The sequence below is a fragment of the Amblyomma maculatum genome, chromosome 4 (assembly GCF_055883805.1).
Source record: "Amblyomma maculatum isolate TAMU_Amacu chromosome 4, ASM5588380v1, whole genome shotgun sequence".
Classification (NCBI taxonomy): Eukaryota; Metazoa; Arthropoda; class Arachnida; order Ixodida; family Ixodidae; genus Amblyomma; species Amblyomma maculatum.
This window is the reverse complement of record NC_139347.1, coordinates 70,146,035-70,160,967: the sequence shown is the minus strand read 5'-3', so window position 1 is coordinate 70,160,967 and position 14,933 is coordinate 70,146,035. Positions and strand designations below refer to the sequence as shown.

The window sequence follows — 14,933 nt, the reverse complement described above, 5'->3', positions numbered from 1 at the left end:
TTGCCTCGGAGCATAAAATGAATGTTATGAGGGATGAAAGGTATGGTCAAATAAATGAAAAAAAAAAAAGGTTCGCTGATGTAATGAAGTTTATAAGTGGACGATGATGTGGAACCTGCGTCCAAGCGGCGTATGACGACGGGTTATGGTGGGAGAGGCCAGCTGCTACCAGGTACCAGATCCGCGTCGGCTTTAGCGCTGGACATTCCCACCGCAGGTGGTGGATATCGGCTTCTGAATCTAGGGACTTGTAGGTGAGGTACCCAGGGTGGGGATACAAATCTCGAAATTGAGACAACTTTCGAGTTACTGCAGGTGTTAGGGCCACCCAAACTCGAATCTTCCGAAGCGCTACCTCCTCTGCATGGGTTAGACCGCGGGGGAGACTTACCGTATACGGATGTATGAGAGCACGTGTATGGCGTCGGAGGTGCTCCTTTCTTCTTAAAAGAAGGGTAGCATTTCCCATTTTATTAGGTTTGGCGATGACGAGGTTGAGGTGGAAAGGCGGGTCGCAGAATCCGAATGGCTTTGAGAACATAGAAGGAGGTCACGCGGAATCCATTCAATCTGAAATGGCTGCGGTATTGCCTGCCGCTAGACTGTCTTGGCAGACTTTTGCACTGCTACTGACGCGTCTAAGCAGCTTTGTCACCTGGAAGGCATCAGTGCGTATGAAAATACGGGCAGTGGGAAGCATGGAAATGGCGATCACGAAGCGAAGCGCCTCTTGCACAGCAAGCAGTTTGCACAAGAAGATGGAGGTTCTGGTAATTGAAAAGTTGAAGTCTTGTTCAGGGCAGACATGCAAGGTATAGTGATCGGACGAGCGGCGGAGACCGCGATGTCGGATTGTTTTCGAAGATAGTGATTGCCGTCGAAGAGACCGGACCAACAAGTATCTGCGAAATCGGCGAATGAGGATTCTAGTGCTAGCTAGATAGATATGGAGGGGGAGCGAAGACAGGGATGTTAACCAGAAAGGCCTCCGGTTGGCGACCGTACACCGGAGAAAAGGGATAAGGGAAGTAAAAAGGGGAAGAGAAAAGGGATGTAGAGCCACGGCCGGTCTCGAGGGAGAGAGCGCTTCTCTTCTCTTACGGCCTCTTCAATGGGGTCTGCTTCCACCGCCCCACTGCTGCTCCTCCGCTACAGCCGTTCACGCGCAAGGAAAACGCGCGCTCGCTTTTAGCTTCGCCCGCGTCAGTTTCAACCGGCAGGTCCTGACATTTCGCCCCTTATGATTTATACAAAGTCCATAATCAACATCGAACATTTATCGTGTACGAGGAATAAATTACAGTCAACAATCCGCTCACGCGCGCGCTCCTTCGTCAGTGCGTCCGTGCACGGTCGAATGAAGCTTCGGGTACACTTCAACATTTTTTTACCCTTAAGTTTTCTATAAAAATAAATTTATCATGCTATGCAATGTGCCTTTGAATGTTTTAAGCAGGTGTAGCGCGACCTGACGTGAGTGCATGGTGAACTGTTGGGTGGAGATTTTGTCAACCGCTACCGTTTTCGTTTAGATCAGAAGAGGCACCGGCAAAAATTCATGGCGCGTCTCAGATTCAGAGTAAAGAACAAAAATTTACTCATATAGTAAAAATTTTACTTGTCTAGTGGAGTGGGCTGTTCTAGCTTCGTTCAAAACATATCAGTCGGTTGAAAGACCGAAGATGTATATGTAGTCTCGTGACTACTTAAACAAGGAAATGGGCATAAACAGTTAAGCAGAATCGAAAAGAGCGGCAAACAATAAAAAAATTGTCCTTCAAAGTTACACATTGCACTATATGTTCATGAATTCATCAAAATTCGACCTGCGTCTAGAAAATTCAGTCTCAAAATCTTCCTGCACGGCTTGTGCACATAAAAGGAGTTGGCCTCTCGGTCTTCTCTGTCACTTTCCTGGTATAGTTAATTGAGAAGAAGAATTCTGAGAAATGTTTCAAATATCAAAGAAGCGGACCTAATAACATAGCTGTTGTTAATTCCTTTCGGACAACTCAGTGTTGAATTCAGAAATGGTGACTGAATCAGGATCATAAGTACTTCGAGAACATTTGTGTGTATAGTAGGTGCACAGCAGCTTTTTCGAAAAAAAAAGAAACTTGTCCAATAGGGCAACAAGCTCTGGTTCCGGATAATGCAGTCCACTTGAATATTGTCCTCGTAGAAGAGCGTCCTACATGGGGCTGCTTCTTTCGCTAGTTTCAAGAAGAATAGCGCAAGCGTCACACCCGAAGTTGATGAACTAAACGATATATCCAGCGGCGTAAGGTAAACTGGAATATGTGACAGTGGAAAATGGGAGGTAGGAGATGCCATCACTTCCTTCAGTGCCTTGATTTTGCTCTCAGATGAAACGTCCGTCTTGACAATGTAGTCATGTGCCGCTAGCTGTTACGGCCCTCGCATCTAGCATATGTCATTCCCATCCGCACATTAACCTTACTTTTCCGAAGAGAGCCTCAATGGCTCGCTATATAGGGCTTGAAATGAGTCTTCAGTGAGAGTGTCCATTAACGCTTTAGAAGTTTCTTGCATACTTTCGATATAGCAGGTGAACTCATTTGTAAGTCACTGCATCGAGTGTCACCTTCATCATTTATTGGCCTCGTTTCACCACATCGAGCACAAGTGGTGTCATGAATATCAAACCATTTTTTATTGCTTTCATAACAAGCTTAATATCATGAAAAATTTCATTAAAACAAAGTTTAGTTGCAAAATTAAAATAATGTTTATAATACCACACATTGGCTAATATATATGAATTGTAATAACATTTAAAACTAAACCCTGCAACGTTTACTTTGAGTGTTGTACTAATACTTTGTATCATGCAAGCATTTTGCAATTTACATTACATTTTTATGAAATTATTTTCATCTTCGGTGTTACATGAATGGTTTCGCATCTAGCGCAAAGACGGTTTTGCTGTAGCAGACGAGTTTCTGCCATGTTACCCTTGAAGAAGCTTCGATGTGATCACTTCTCATTCAGGTTTTTTTTTTTTTGTTCCTATTCTTGCACAGGCTTGGGAAAAATTCGGATTAAAATGGACAAAAGTAGCTACCTTGCCGCAATGTATGCCATGCTTGTCGAACGTTTGCTGAACGACAGTGTTTTTTATATCCGTTCACGTGTGTAGTACGTTGACGACATGCCGCTGCAGCATCTACCTTCTGTGTTCTTTTATTTCGGGCTGCACTCTCCACGAAACTCGCGAGCGACAGCGCGAAACCAGGAAAAAGCCATCCGCCGCCGCTGAAGCAGACGCGGAGCGAACAGTGAGCAGGTCGCGCCCCTTGCGGTGGCGGAGAGCGCAACTCAAGGAGAAACGTTCCCATTGTTCCCGCGGCGATTGAGAAGGCCGTAAGGAAGAGCGGCTCTCCCCCGACACCGGCCGTGGCAAGGATAGCCAGGTGCTAATAAAATGGGAAAAGAAGGTGTCGAGGCCTGTAGAGGTAAAGAAGGGGCTTAGACAAGGATGTCCCCTGTCACCTTTGTTGTTCATGCTGTACCTGCAAGGATGAGAGGCTAAACTAGAGGGGAGTGGACTCGGCTTCAACCTTTCCTTACTCAAGCAAGGAGAATTTATCCAACAGTCATTACCAGGATATATGCAGATGAGATGATATAGTGCTGATGGCTGAAAACAGGGTAGATTTGCAGGATATCTGCAAATATCTCTTGATAGATATCTGCGGTACAGAGGGAGATAAGTTAGGTCTGCAGTTTAGCAGGGAAAAATCGGAAGTCATGATTTTTAAGGATAATGAGGCCGGCGAACATAGGATACAGGAGGACATGCTGGAAGTAGTGGATAAGAACTAGTATCTTGGGGTGTGGATAAATAATGGAGCTGAATATCTGACGGAGCATGAAAAATATGTGGCAGCTAAAGGAAGGATTTGGAAAGGTTCCTAGTCCGAATTTTGCCAATGCAGTCCTGTGTATGAGATTAGAGGTCCGAGCACGGTTGGAAATTAAGCAGCGCGGGGTGGGTAGGCTTGCTTTGGGAGCTCATGGGAATACGCCAAACCAGGGTGTGCAGAGTGACCTGGAATGGTCTTCTTTTGAGAGCAGGGAAGCTGGCAGCAAGATAGCGTTTGAGCAACGATTGAGAAAAATGGGAGAAAAGCGGTGGGCTAGGAAAGCCTTCAGCTACCTCTACATGAGGAATGTTGACACAAGATGGAGAAGGCGGACAAAAAAAATTGGCAAGCAAATATTTGGACAGCAGTAGGGGAACCAGCCAGGAATTATCAATTAAGAAAAAAGGTTAAAGAAACAGAGACCTGGGGTCTGTGGAAGGGATGGAGACTACATCAGCATTGGAAATGTACAGAATTTTCAAGCAGGAAATAGCCAAAGAAAACATTTACGATAATTCTAGGGGCAGCTCATTGTTGTTCGATGCTAGGACAGGAGTATTGCGGGCTAAAACGTACCGAGTCAAGCACCAAGAGATAGACACGCTGTGCAGGGTGTGTGGGGATGATGAGGAAACGGCTGAACACTTAATAATTTCCTGTAAAGGGCTCCGTCCTATAGTTCAAGACAATAGGGTAGATTTAGCCAAAGCATTGGGGTTTAAGGATAATGAAGGAGAAATAGACTTTAAAGGGGTAGAAATAACCAAAGGTTAGCTGATTGATGGCTGAAAGAAAGGCAAGAATTGGTCCAAACTATATTACTTTCACGGCTAGGCCATGCTAGGCGGCCTATGGCGCCGCCGCCCGATTCAAAGGGTTCAGCCTTATCCATCCATCCATCCATCCATCCATCCATCCATCCATCCATCCATCCATCCATCCATCCATCCATCCATCCATCCATCCATCCATCCATCCATCCATCCATCCATCCATCCATCCATCCATCCATCCATCCATCCATCCATCCATCCATCCATCCATCCATCCATCCATCCATCCATCCATCCATCCATCCATCCATCCATCCATCCATCCATCCATCCATCCATCCATCCATCCATCCATCCATCCATCCATCCATCCATCCATCCATCCATCCATCCATCCATCCATCCATCCATCCATCCATCCATCCATCCATCCATCCATCCATCCATCCATCCATCCATCCATCCATCCATCCATCCATCCATCCATCCATCCATCCATCCATCCATCCATCCATCCATCCATCCATCCATCCATCCATCCATCCATCCATCCATCCATCCATCCATCCATCCATCCATCCATCCATCCATCCATCCATCCATCCATCCATCCATCCATCCATCCATCCATCCATCCATCCATCCATCCATCCATCCATCCATCCATCCATCCATCCATCCATCCATCCATCCATCCATCCATCCATCCATCCATCCATCCATCCATCCATCCATCCATCCATCCATCCATCCATCCATCCATCCATCCATCCATCCATCCATCCATCCATCCGTCCGTCCGTCCGTCCGTCCGTCCGTCCGTCCGTCCGTCCGTCCGTCCGTCCGTCCGTCCGTCCGTCCGTCCGTCCGTCCGTCCGTCCATCCATCCATCCATCCATCCATCCATCCATCCATCCATTGCGCCGCACATGGAGGAATTAAGATGGCGCCGCAGAGGAAAGGGTCGGAACCGTCACAGTTCCAGTTCATCTCCTTTGGCTCCTGTGCCCTCCCCTACTGAACGCGCTCTCCTCTTTAGTTTCTCTCTTTTTTTTTTTTTTGCTCACTATGCGCTCTTTCCGATTGATGAACTTGACCGCTTGGTACACGTGGGAAGGTTTGAGAACATCGAAGCTACATTGAATGACCTTCCTCCAGACGATCATAAGTAAGTCACTATAGGCACAGTTCTAGGTCGCCGCATATTGCTGTATATTTGACTTGAAAGTTCAAGCTCAAATCAAAATATACTTGCCCTGCGTTTTCATTTCGAGCAAATCATGCGCGCACAAAAAGGAAATTAATTCATCTCAAACTTTGACCACGGAGGTCTTCTTTATCCGTCTGCGGAGCTTGCAAAGCTCATAAACACGCTGAAAGTCACGTTTTTTTTCTTTTCTTTTAGTTCAAGAATTATAATTACCGCAAGCAGTATCCGTTATTTTTCGATGTTTTTTTAAAGCGAGGAGGTTCCCGAGCCTGGATGTCCTACATATATGATAGAGAAATGACGCTTCGCATAGTGAAGTTCTACGTCCAAATTCGATTCCATTTTTATGTGAAGTCATTAAACCAAGAGTAGAGCTCTAAGCAGAGCAGATAAAGTACGTGAAGGTGAGGTGGTGCACATAAATGTGTGTTTGAGGGCTCTATTTAACGACTCTCTCCGTATGTTGTGTGCTTTAAAATTTAGCAGCTTAATTCATTCACGTATACTCGTAGTTCAGTGACATTTTTATATAATTCAGTAGCATTTCATATGTTGGTACCATATTCTCGAGCTATTTATTTATATTCGCTTAGGTCGCGAATTGTTTACCCTGCTGGTTTTTGAAGTCGTCCGCTGTGTGGTTTCGTGCATTTGTATGAGCTCTTGGTAATCTGTTTCGTATTTTTTTTAAACAACTGCCTGTTCATATGTATCCGCTCACATTCAAATAAGTATTCAACAGTCTGAAGATTTCTTTCTCCAAGCAATCTTCACATATCTGTATTTACACGTGGCGGGCGCAAACAGTTAAAGTACGGTAGCCTAGCCTAAAACACCCTCCATTGGTTTTTCAAAACGTTCACGCGAGCGTCGATGGGGGACCGCAGTCTAGCCGAATAAACCGGCGCATCCGATAATAAAAGTCTATGTGATCATAAATATACGTTAGACATTCGTCATTGGACCTCCCGTTAACGTTTGAGAAATAAATTACCGAATACGTTGAGGAAATTTCTTACTGTTGATTGTCATTTCATCTGCAATCTGTATCTGACTCGACACCAGAAAAGCTGTCTTAAACACAATCCCGCATAGTCATGGTATGTTCTTGGATTCCGGGCAGATTGAAATTATGACAGCACAGTTTTTTTTAACACCTGATTCTCCCCAAGCCATTTCTGTGGTAGAAGAGAGGCCTCGGACGTATTTGTCTCGCCGCTTATCTTAAGTTCCCGACGACAGCCGCTATAGGGAACTAGTTTATTTATTCATGCACAGAATCGGTTTAATACATTTAGACAAGCACGTAGGAGCTAAAGCGACACAATTTTTTGTTGCGCGCCTTCAGGGTCCGAAGATCTAGCGGTGATGGAGGCAGTTCATCCAGCTGTCTGCTCAGCGCTCACGTCGAACCATAGACTCCAAGGTCTGTATGGGCATGACGAACTCGTTCGAGGAGCTAAGAGGAGCCCACCTCACAAGCCAATACACGCGATTATCGCAGACACCTTCGAGGCGTCGCCTATTAACCCGTCTACACATACAACACGCGACTGTAACTGAGGAAAGAGTAAGACCTCTCCAGGAGTGATGATATACGCCCTGCGCGTAAAACCACTTCCCATTAACATATCCAAGGACGACCACGATGGTAGGCGCATGGCCAGGGCAGAGGCCTTAGCTCACCACTACGGAGGGAAACCTGGATTGACTATGTGGACGCGTCCGGCCCGTACCAAGGCGGGTGGTACACGGCGGCAGTGATCCACGAGTCCAAAACGGTGAACGGGCTCACATTTAAAGTCCGAAACGTAACACAGGCAGAAGAGGTCGCCATCGCGTAAGCAGCAACACACACGGATTCCAAAACAACCATAACGGACTCGCGAGGAGCGTGTAAGAACGTTCAACAGGGCTGGGTCCCGTACCTGGCCTACCGGCTACCAAAAAACAGCTCGGACCTGGCCTACCGACTACTGCAAAACAGCTCGTACGTGGGAGGTCCATCCCGCCCCTTCGTAGGCTGGGCTCCGGCACATTCGGGGCTAAGAGGAAACGAGGCAGCAGATGCCGCCGCCCGCGCGCTTTCTAAGCGGGAAATCTCGTCACCCTCCTCCTCAGAAGAATTCACACCAGCCTATACATTCAGATAAATTACGCAGCTTTACCAAAACAGACACAATCTTTACCCCCACCCGTGTAAAGGGTTAAAGAGAGCGGAGGAACGCTTGTTTCTTCGCCTCCTTAAGAACACCATGATGTGCCCGGCGTCACTTAAACATTTTGACAGTGCCTTCTCCGGGGAGTGCCCGCACTGTGGGGAAATGTCCTTGGACCTCTTCCACATGGTGTGGGCGTGCCCCTCCAACCCTGCCCTTGCACCTAACCCAAACCCCATCCGGGAGGACTGGGAGGCGACCCTACTCGTCTGCTCCGACCTGAAAGCCCTAAAGGCGTTGGTCAAACGAGCAATGGCGGCAGCGGAAGCCACTGGGGTCCCGTACTAGGGACTCTACCTAGTGTTTGTGAGGGGAAGGGCACTAAGCCTGACCCAGAGCAACGTCAATGTAATCTATTTTTAATAAACGTTTTCGCCACCACCATGCGCTCCTTCTGCACATAGCGCCCTCTCTCCTGTCATCGCTGAAACGACCAGCTCGCCGGAGGCAGACGAACACTTTGGTCCATGGAGGATGCTTTAGTGGCTTTAGTCGGACGGGAGAATCACGTGACAACAAGGGCGACGTCATTTCCTTCCTCCATGGGTGACGTACTTTCTTCATGGAGACGTAGAATCTATGTCACGGTGACGTATTACCAGCCTGGTCTCCCTTGCCCTCTCAATAGGCTTTTTGTTTTCGAACCCCTCGATTTTGTTGTTAATATCAAATCGTTGTTTCACTGATTTGTCCGCGCGGGATGAGTAAGCTGCGCTCTCTTGCTCACGCTCATCTTTTCGAGTGCGGCTCAGCAGGTACATACACGTTGAACAGCTCGAACTGGTTCATACTACGCAAGGCAAAACGGCGTAAAGACGGGGACGATCGTTCCGCTCGATCGATACGGGAAGCTTGATGGCGAATTAAGATAGAGAAAATAAATAACGGGAGCGGTGAATACGTTAGCATTATGATCCTCTATTCATATTTTCTTGTAGCTTACATGTATTTTATTTTTCATCAGTTTCTTCGCTAAAAAACACTTACACCGACAAAACGCCAACTCCCAGGGACGTCCCGTTTAAATCGCTACCTCCCACATCCTAACGGGGTAATCCGCCATACGACCCTGCGAGCTCCATTCTGGGCTATGTTCGAACGTCCAAAGAAGGATTTCAGTGGGACGTTCAATTTGTCATTCATAAGACCATGCTAAGTACATTCCAGGGCATTTGTGAGGGATCATGCACTGTCGAACGAAAGCGAGTGAACGAGAACCACAAAATTCGCTTGAAATGTCAAAAATAAAATGCACACTGGTCGTCACTATAACCAGAGTTTCGCGAAACTGGGCATGCATTGATGATAAGCGCATACGCAGTTCCGCGGAGGTGGGCGCATTATAGTTTTCGCGGTCGCGCTGTTCATGGTATGCTAAATCTAATCTGCGTGTACAGCGGACTAATTAGTGGGTTTATGTGTGTTCACTATTTAATGAGGCGTTTTTGAAAGGTAAGCTCTATAACTAAGGAAATAGCGTCGTCCATGCTACGATACTCAACAGTTAACTAAATTTCGGTTGCGCTTTTCCAAGAGTCTATGTTCTAGGATTGCAACTGATTGTTCATTGTGGTTTTTTAGAGCACATAAACAGCGAATGTAAGCTCACAATTGCATTAGCTGATGCATGGGAATTGGAAGTATATAAAAGGCGGCTGTGAAATATGCTGCATTTTATGCAGCCTACCATGATATGACAGGTAAGATTCAGTGTGAATCAAGAGCATATCAGTTAAACGTGGCGCCCAACTATCGCGGCGTCGAACTTCGTGACGCCCAACTTCTCAGAAGGACACAAAACAGCTCTAATTAATCACTTTATTTTTATTGTCAACAAAGAAATGAAGAGACTCAATTAACAGAATGCTGCATGTGACCCTGAATAACTGTATTGTAAACAAAATAAATATCTATTCAAGACACTATTTTATGTAGTTTTGCTCATATGCAGTCTAGTGCCTGCACATACCAGGACACCCATGTGGAGTATAGGGGGTATTCGCATGACGTCAGTATATGGCGGAAGTAGTGTGGTGGCGAAAGGCTGGGCCCCAAAGCCGTTTTAACGGCACCGCAGCATAGCCACAGGTCGGTGGGTGCGGGAGCCATTCACCCAGATTAAGAAATTATACTACTACAAATTAAAAAGTATCGATCAACATAAAAAGAATAGACATTTTGATAACTTTGCTTGTGAATGAGGTAAGGTATTTTATTAAGACATTCTTGTTTTTATTTTTTTTTAATCTTGCAACACTCACCACGTTCTCTTGATGTTGCACCGGTCTTGACGAAACTTTTCAAGCCTTGTTAGGTTGAGATTGAGATTGTGATACTGAGATTGTGATACGGCTACTGGGATTGCGATTCGGCATCTGAGATTGCGAGATATTGCGATGCTGCTACTGAGATTGCTATATCTGTCTTGTGAGTGCGCTTGCGTGTCCAGTTCCTTCTGTCAATTATAAATGCGCGGATCAAAAGCGTCCAAAATAAAGCTGTAAGTTCAGCGCAGTTGTGTGTGTCCTTAGTCCTTTGTCCTTGTCTGCCAGCGCTGCGACACCATAATGCTTGTTAGGTTCTTGCGAAGTAGGCAACAAGAAGTAACCAAGGCAACGAAGGTAACGAAGCTGACGAAGCACGAAACGGTTTCATAACGCTGCCGGCTGTGGTGCGGGCCTTGCATGGTGCACCCGGGAAAGCGTATAAATTTAGTTTGCAAGCCTGAAAATCTCCCGTTTGCGAAGATTTCGACGTCCTTGCTGGTCGCTGCTCTGTCGCCGTTTGGTGAGATTTAATATCCTCCTGCAGCCGTGTTCTTTTTTTTTTCGTCCCCTTCGATGTGCGGGCAGTGCGAAGTTTTTTTACAGCATTGTATTGCGCTTCTTGGTCTTCGTTTGAAGCGCTCAGCGCTTTATCGCATGATGAGCGCGCACAAAGTGAGAAAGCGATGCTCTATCACACTGAGGCAGCGTCGACTCAACCGTCGGTGTATTAATACACCGCTTCCCGGCTAACTTTCGCCGGTGACACGGAGCAAGAAATACCGGTGAGCAGATCTGGAGGTTGCACACAGACTCAATGTATGCTCTAATGATCCTGTGTTAGAGTGTTCCCGTGTAAGTACGTTTGTTGATGCTAAAGCTGTCTGGTCTGGTGCAACCTTGAAATTGCCTTGAAAACGGCTGTATTTTTTCTGTCGAAGAATTTAAATGTGAAGAGTAATCCCAGTGCTCTATGCTCCACGTGTGTCTTGAAGCACCTACTTTCATGACATTTTTATTTAAATTGCAGCTGCCACAGCTTTGTTTTCTTTATATGCATGTTTCTTATCTGGTGATGTTTTGTGGCAGGCACTTCAAGCCTTTTCCATGCCTCGGCTGTGATCATTGAGATGTATGTATGTATGTATGTATGTATAACTTTATTAAAGAGCCGGCAAACGACGGGTTAAAGCGTCGTGACGCTGGACAAGCGCGTCGACCCGGGGTTATGCCCTACTCTGCACTACCTCATTTGGCCCGTTGTGGTGGGTTGTGAGGCTTGTGCTTTTCGAGTGCACCCCAGGCCTGCTGGACGGTCCATAGTTGAATGTCCTTGTCTGTACTTTGCACAGCACTTTGAAGTTCCGGCGGGTATGTCTTGGATGCAGCTTCGGTCGGGAAACTGGCACAGTCCCACATGATGTGCCATTGGTGCCATTGTACCCCAGACAAACACTACGAACACCCTATGCAACATTTGCACATTTACACGGGAACAGTGCAGCACTTAATCACGTACCACAGCTTGCTGACCAAGAAAAGACTGCAAAATGTGGCACGTCCAAACAGAGACGTTCGATCGATCAAATCCTGTGTTTTTTTCTCTTAATTCTGCAACCTTACTTCGCCAATAAGGCTCACTGTCAGCGTAAAATTCTAGAGGGACCCTAGTACATAGGTGGAGTTATTCACGCTACATTGGCGAAGGTACTCGCGATCCGAGGCCATTCACCATGCCAAAGTCCCAAGCACTTTCCCCAATTGAATGTACTTCCACTTGCTCCAGAGAAAGCTTTAACCTTTCTAACCACTTTCGAAATGCTTTGGTAATTACAGCAGAAAACAGCAACACCATCAGCGTATGCCAGCACATGAACTCTATGCAGTCGGAATCCTGCAATACAATTTTATGTAGGATACTTATACAGAACAGTTTAATATAGATGCAAAACAACAGTGGCGAAAGTGGACACCCTTGGCGCACATACCGTTCGACCCGAATTCTGTTTCCAACCTTTTTGTTCACGCGATAAGGCGTATTGTGTAACCACTGTAAGCCATTTCCACTTCATTGTGAATTATCTTCCCAACATTGGCATGCTCTAGCAGGGTAAGAGGAATATTGTGAGGGAGATGGTCAAACGCTTTTACCAAGGCTATTTGCAGCATTGCAACAAGTGCCCCTGTAGCATTACATATCTCCAGAACACTGCGCGACTTCTGTATATGTTTAACAATACTGCGTGCTTTGATACCGCAAGTGTGATGGCTACCCACAATATCTCTCATCATACTTTGAAGCCTTCTCGCCAATACTTTCATGAAAATTTTATAATAAACATTCGTTAGACAAATCGGCCGATATGCTTTAATTAACTTTTCAGCTTCGTCAGACCACCTGTTTTAGATATTACTATGTGGTAGGACAGAAATGAATGTGAAAGGATTTCCACGTCGTAAGCCTCGTTAAATTCATTAAAAACATTTGTTAAAAACTGCTTTACGTAAAACTAAAAACGCTGAAGGGAGCGCTGTTTATATCATTGGAGTAAAATGCCCCGGCTTGCCAGCAGCAGGTCGAAGCGCCGGTTTGAGCGCACCTGGCCGAGCACCATCCGGACTTCTTGCCGACGGATGGTATTGATCACTGCGAGCGGCACCCGGGCCACCGGCGGTAGCTTAACGGGCTGTTGCCGGCACCGGACGGGGACCCTTGAGGGCGGTCGTAGCGGGCGTGGCCCTAAGAATGAAAGGAAGAATGCGAATGACTGTGAAAACTGAAATGCAGAACATGCAATTGGGCAAGATCCATGCCAGCGTCAGGTGCTGGCATCAATACACCACACGCATGCTGAAACGGAAATGAATAAATTGGTTTGCAGGAAAGAAAAGCCGAAGTTTCTCTGTTAGCACCTGTTGTGGCTGTAGGAAGAAGGAAAAGAAAATGCACGGGCCTGCTACTGGCTCTGAGCGACCTCCGCTGCCTCGTGTGGACAGAAAAGAAAAATAAGAGGGAGAGAAAGACGCGCGCCGCAACAGCCGTTGTCCACCACCTAAGCGGCGGCGGGTGCAATGACGGCCTACAACAGATAAAAATTCGGTGGATGGCTAGCCCCCACCGCAAGCGGCGTTGACCTACCAGTGCCAGCCCCGTAGGGCCAGGAACAGCGATCCTTCACCACCTGCCCCTCTGTCTGTTAGCACCTGAACCGCGCCGTACGGAAAGAGAAGAAGGTGAGAGTGAAAGCGGAAAGAGGAAGAGAAGGCGTAGTGGAGAGCTGCGGAGTAACTTCGACCACCCGAGGATTCTTAGCGTGCACCGACAGCGCACAGCACATGGACGCCTGTCCGTTCCGCAGTCATCGAAATTGAGCCACCGGCGGTCGGGTGCGATCCCGGAAACTAGGGCACTGCAGTTGTGGCACCTTGCACACTGCAACACCGCGGCGGGGCGCTGAGGAAAACTACGCGTTGCCTTATCCAAGCAGAGCTAAGATATGCCATGCAAGCGCGCAAATAATAATTCAAAATGTGCACAGTACTCCCCGAAAACAGTACGACGGAGACGGCATTTAATTGCTTTTGCCGCGTTTTAGAATATGCTACACAATATTGAGCCCATCACGCTGCCTTAAACATGCATGTGCACCCCCCACCAGGTCTGGCAGGAGGTGGTGCACAAATATGCTGAAAGAAAAGGAACAGCGCAGCGGTCGGAAAGGAAAGCCTAAAGCGGTCAAGAAACACTTCGACTGCTTGACCGCGTGGCTGACTGTAACGAAATTTACAAGATCCTTATTCATTGTGCCCTCTCGTTAGGGACGAGCCTTTTAGCGCAACATATTCAAATCGGCCGTAACAGCTTTCCTTCACTAAAGGAAATTAAAATACCAGGTAATACACGTTGCACTGCCGATCTAAGAGAATTCACAGACACTATAAAACCAGAGGAAAAAAAACACCAACCTTCGAGCGGTACGGCCCCCTGTCCTCCTACCAGCATGGCTGCTGCAGCTTCTGAGCGAGTAGGCGTTACGGCTGCTTAAGTCTGGTTATGACTGCAGCGCCTCTACGAAGTAGCTCTAATTTAAAGCACCCATGAAAGCCCCGTCACGTGACAAAAAGCAGTCCCACAGTCCCTTCAGCTAGCGTTAAAAGTAATAATTCGCAGTTTCTTATGCCGAAAAAAGACCGGGTATGTAGTTTGCACACGTGTAAATTGAAAGGTAATATTAAACATTATTTCGATTACGGCCGGAAACAAAGCAGCTAACATTTACGTCACGCGTATTGGCAGGTTGCGTCTTGGCGCGTTCCTGTGTATGCTTCCGTGTGTGCGCGTGCGGCCGCTGTCTGTCTGTCAACCAAAAAGCTGGTGCATGGCGTATCCGGCATTGCATATATGGGAAATCTGTGCGATGAACACTTGCTACGTCGCGACACTTATCGGGAACGAATCCTGCGCATCCTTCCACGGTGCTTGGTACTAAATTATTTGCTCTTCCGCATGTTTACTTGGCACTTAAAACTCAGTTTTTCATCCGGACACGAGGCTGGGATTGATGTGTGCACTGTGTGTG

General features: G+C 46.8%; 1 long non-coding RNA gene across 1 annotated transcript; it reads right to left on the bottom strand.

Annotated features, from left to right (window-relative positions):
* Positions 1-11,527: 11,527 nt before the first annotated feature.
* On the bottom strand, positions 11,528-14,601 carry LOC146191352 (uncharacterized). The gene is made up of 2 exons (XR_014706351.1): positions 14,320-14,601; positions 11,528-13,093 (listed from the first exon to the last, which is right to left on the bottom strand). It is a non-coding gene; the product is annotated as an uncharacterized LOC146191352 (long non-coding RNA).
* Between the last annotated feature and the right edge of the window lie 332 nt (positions 14,602-14,933).